Genomic DNA, 5,360 nt, shown 5'->3' with positions numbered 1-5,360 from the left:
GTTTGTTGTATCATGATTTTATTGGAACCCACGTTGGCGATGAGTTCGATTATGGGCTAATCATTATCGTGGGGTTCTAGCGGATTTATTTATGGATATCTTTAGTTTATTTATTTAATGCCTTAGTGTGAGGTAATTGTATGATATCCTAGTTATGGTTGTGCTTATTCGTCTTATGAGCGTCGCGAACTTATAAGATAGTGTGTTAATTCTTAATGAAGCAAAAGTGAATTTAAGGATTTAGAACTTGCCATGCTAGCATAGGTTCATATATTGTTATGCATGATTCATAGGTAATTTTAACCATCTTACTTTCCCTATGCAATCAAGATAGATAACTTGTGCTTAAACCGTTATGTTGTCAAATTCTATAGACATATAGGGTCTCAATATAATTGTTGCATATTTAGCTTCTATCTCTTTTGTGGATGTCTGGTAGAATGGTACTCGTGCAACGTCAGTTTCGTGTTGTCTGATAAGGCTATTGAATGAAGTATTTAATGAAGTTAGAATCCTATGTTTGTCATATATATTAATAGAGTCTATTTTATTCTCGTAGTTATAATAGTTAACATAATTCTTAGTTATAAACATCCTCAATTTGTTATAGTCTTAGCATTGAATAATAACCATGCATTGTTGCGTAGGTGCATAATTTAGATAGTTAACCAATATAGTCTCCGTGGGATCGAATTTGATTTATATCTTATACTACTTACGAACTCGTATACTTGCGTGAGCGCGTGTTTAGTGACTAACAAGTTTTTGGCGCCGCTGCCGGGGACTGTAGTGTTAATTACTAGTTTATGTGCTTTTCATCAGTGGTCGTTAAAGTTCATTGACTCAGACATTGTTACTTATTTGTTTCCTTGTTTTATTTCAGGTGATCTAGCGAGGGTGTATGCATACGCGTTCGCGTACTCGCAAGAGAACACTGGATAAAGCCGAGGAAGAACTTGTGGTAGTTTGTAGGGAAGTTTTTGAGGAAGAAAAGAAGATAGAAGAAGAAGAGAAAGTTGAAGAGCCAATTGTAGTAGCTATGGGTAATCAAGCAGAGAATCTGAAGGCTTTGATGGACTATTCTAAGCCTAAGATTAATGGCATTCAGTCTAGCATCATTAGACCAGCCATCACGGCTAACACTTTTGATATCAAGTCAAACACGATCCAGATGATACAGAACTCAGTTCAGTTTGGGGGTTCTCCTACCGAAGACCCCAACATGCACACAGGGATTTCATCGAGATCTGTGACACTTTCAAGTTCAATGGTGTGACTGAAGATGCTATTAAGCTGTGACTCTTCCCATTCTCTTTGAGGGACAAAGCTAAGTGTTGGTTACACTCTCTACCGACAGGGTCTATCACAACTTGGGAAGATCTTGCTCAAAAGTTTCTCACTAATTTTTTTCCCATGGAGAAGACTGCAGCAATCAGGAATGCTCTTACCCAGTTCGCGCAGCAAACTGGAGAATCTCTGTATGAGGTTTGGGATGGATATAAGGAGATGCTAAGAAAGTGCTCACACCATGACATGCCTGATTGGATGATTATCAACTGTTTCTACAATGGATTGGGTCCTATTTTTGGGCCCATGCTTGATGCAGCATCAGGAGGAGCCTTGTGGGCTAAGAGCTACGATGAAGCTTATGAACTTATTGAACTGATGGCTGCTAATAAGTACTAGAATCCTACCCAGAGGTTGACTCAGGGAAAAGTTGCAGGAATTCTGGAGTTGGATGCAGCAACTGCTATAGCTGCCCAACTTAAGGCTTTGACAATGAAGGTGGACACTTTGGCTAATTATGGAGTTAATCAAATTATTAGTGTCTGTGAGCTTTCTGCTGGTGCCCATGAGACTGATCAGTGTGCAATTTAGAATGAATCAGCTCAGCTCGTGAGCAACTTCCATCGATCACAGCAACCTGTGTCAGCCACCTATCATCCAAACAACTACAATCATCCTAACTTCAGTTGGAGCAATGCTCATAATGCGGTTCAACAGCCTTATCAGCGGTATCCAGCTAAGCAGTACAACCCCTGGTTTTCAGCAATCGTAGTATGCACCAAAACAACAACTCTAGCTGCAACCAGCTAATGAAAAATATGAATTAGAGGAGTTGAAGCTTATGTGCAAGAGGCAAGCTGTTTCTATCAAGACCTTGGAAAATTAAATTGGGCAAATTGCCATTGCCTTGCTAAATCATCAACCCGGTACACTACCTAGTGACACTGAAGTGCCAAGGAAGAAAGAAGCTAAAGAGTAGGTAAAGGCAATCACCTTGAGGTCTGGAAGGGTTGCTAATCCCGAACAAACTCAAGAGTTGACTGAAAAAGCTGTAGATGAGAAAGAAGTAGAGCAGTAGGATGAAGAAGTAGAACCAAGAAAGACTATTATTGAGCACACTCTGACTGAGGGTAATATAGGGGAGAAACAGATCTATCCTCCACCGCCTTTTCCTAAGAGGCTGCAGAAGAAAAAGCTGGACAAGCAATTCGAGAAGTTTCTGGAGGTGTTCAAGAAACTTCATATCAACATACCTTTCGCTGAGGCTCTCGAGCAGATGCCTAGTTATGCAAAGTTTATGAAAGTTATTCTCTCTCGGTAAGTGAATCTTGATGATTTAGAGACTGCCGCTCTCACGAAGGAATGCAGTGCTGTGCTGCAGCAGAAGTTACCTCTGAAGCTTAAGGATCCAGGAAGCTTTACTATTCCATGTACTATTGGGAAAGTGTCTTTTGACAGATGCTTATGTGACTTGGGAGCTAGCATCAATCTGATGCCTTTGTCAATCTTCAAGCAATTAGACTTACCTGATCCCAAACCAACTTACATGACCTTGTAATTGGCCGACCGTTGTATTACATATCCGAGAGGTATTGTGGAAGAGTCTTGGTCAAGGTGGATAAACTCATCTTCCCTGCTGATTTCGTCATTCTTGATTTCGAGGAGGCTAAGAAGATTCTCATAATCTTGGGAAGGCCTTTTTTGGTAACTGGTCGAACCTTGATTGATGTGCAGAAGGGTGAGCTTATAATGCGAGTGTTAGATCAGGATGTAACTTTCAATGTGTTCAATGCTATGAAATTTTCTACTGATAATGAGGAGTGCTTAAAAGTCGAGTTGGTCGATTCGGTGGTCATATCGGAACTTGATCAATTGCTAAGGTCTGATGCCTTAGAAAAAGCCTTATTGGGGAATTCGGATAGCGAAGATGACGAAGGTGATGAGAAATTGTAATATTTGAATGCTTCTCCCTGGAAAAGGAAGATTGATATACCTTTTGAATCTCTAGGAATGGAGGAATTGAACAAAGCTCCTAAACGCCTCATTAGAGGTATGCTTTTTTAGGTGATGCATCTACTCTGCCTGTTATTATTGCATCTGACCTTTCAGGTAGCGACGAGGAAAAGCTTTTGAAAATTCTGAGAGAGTTCAAATCGGCAATTGGATGGACTATAGCAGATATCAAGGGAATCAGCCCTTTTTACTGCATGCATAAAATTCTGCTAGAAGAAGGTAGCAAACCTACAGTCGAGCAGCAAAGAAGACTTAATCCAATAATGAAAGAAGTAGTGAAGAAGGAAATTCTAAAGTGGCTAGATGCAGGGATCATCTACCCTATCTCTGACAGTTTATGGGTAAGCCCGGTTCAATGTGTACCAAAGAAAGGTGGTATCACTGTGGTAGCAGATGAGAAGAATGAGCTTATCCCTACACGAACAGTCACGGGGTGGAGAGTTTGTATGGAGTACATGAAGCTTAACAAGGCCACTGGGAAGGACCATTTTCCATTTCCCTTCATTTATCAGATGCTTGACAGGTTGGATGGTCATGAATATTAATGTCTTCTGGACGGCTATTCGGGTTACAATCAGATTTGTATCGCTCCGGAAGATCAGGAGAAGACTAACTTCACTTGTCCATTTAGTACTTTCGCCTTTAGACGAGTTTCTTTTGGTCTGTGTTGTGCACCAACCACTTTTCAGAGATGTATGATGGCCATCTTTTCTGACATGATTGGCCAGAATGTGGAAGTGTTCATGGATGTTTTCTCGGTCTTTGGCGATTCTTTTGATGAATGCTTGCAAAACCTTGGACACGTCCTCAAGAGGTGAGTTGAGACCAATCTGGTTCTCAATTGGGAGAAATGTAACTTCATGGTGCGTCAGGGCATCATTCTTGGGCACAAAGTTTCTAGTAAGGGTCTTGAGGTGGATAAGGCCAAGGTAGGGGTTATTGAGAATCTTCCCCCACCTATTTCTGTCAAGGGAATTTGCAGTTTTCTTGGTCACGCGGGTTTCTACAGGCGTTTTATCAAAGACTTCTCGAAAATTTTAAAGCCATTGTGCAGTTTATTAGAGAAAGATGTTCCTTTTAAATTTGATGACGAATGCCTTGTAGTGTTTGAGATATTGAAGAAGAGTCTAATCTCGACACCAATCATAACTGCACCTGATTGGAATGAACCTTTTGAGATGATGTGTGATACAAGCGATTATGCAATTGGAGCAGTTTTTGGGCAGAGGAAGAACAACATATTTCATGTGGTCTACTATGCTAGTATGACTCTCAACGGTGCTCAAATGAATTACACCACTACGGAGAAAGAACTTTTAGCTATTGTCTATGGTTTTGAGAAATTTCGATCTTATCTACTTGGGACTAAGGTTACAATGTTCACTGATCATGCTGCAATTCGATATCTTGTCTTGAAGAAGGACTCTAAGCCTAGATTGATTCGATGGGTTCTTTTGCTCCAAGAATTTGAACTAGAGATCAAGGACATAAAAGGAACTGAAAATCAAGTTGTTGATCATCTCTCGCGATTAGAGAATCCTAATGCTACTTCATTGGATAAGACATTGATAAATGAGTCTTTTCCCGATGAGCAGCTGTTTGGAGTGCAAGAAGAAGAGCCGTGGTTTGCAGACATTGTGAACTACCTTGTTAGTAACATCATGCCTCCTAACCTATCTTATGCTCAAAGGAAGAAGTTTCTACATGAAGTGAAGTGGTATATATGGGATGAGCCGTTTCTTTTTAGACAGGGAGCTGACCAAATCATCAGGAGATGTATTCCTTACAGCGAAATGGGGGGGGGGGATCTTGCGAGATTGCCACTCAACAGCTTATGGAGGACATTATGGTGGAGAAAAGACAGCAGCTCGGGTTCTTCAAGCGGGTTTCTTTTGGCCAACATTATTTAAAGATGCTCATCAGTTTGTTTTGAAATGTGATCGATGTCAATGAGTGGATACTATGTCTAAGAAGGATGAGATGCCTCTTAATATGCTTCTCGAGGTTGAGGTCTTCGATGTTTGGGGAATTGACTTCATGGGGCCATTTGTCTCATCCTG

General features: G+C 40.7%; 1 non-coding gene across 1 annotated transcript; it reads right to left on the bottom strand.

Moving 5' to 3' along the window:
- Window positions 1-1,428: 1,428 nt before the first annotated feature.
- Window positions 1,429-1,535, bottom strand: LOC141715555 (small nucleolar RNA R71). Its single transcript, XR_012572313.1, has one exon. It is a non-coding gene; the product is annotated as a small nucleolar RNA R71 (small nucleolar RNA).
- Window positions 1,536-5,360: the final 3,825 nt, after the last annotated feature.

This window comes from Apium graveolens, chromosome 3 (genome assembly GCF_009905375.1).
Source record: "Apium graveolens cultivar Ventura chromosome 3, ASM990537v1, whole genome shotgun sequence".
Taxonomy (NCBI): domain Eukaryota; kingdom Viridiplantae; phylum Streptophyta; class Magnoliopsida; order Apiales; family Apiaceae; genus Apium; species Apium graveolens.
Note: the sequence above shows the minus strand (reverse complement) of the source record. Positions and strands in the feature narration are given on the sequence as shown.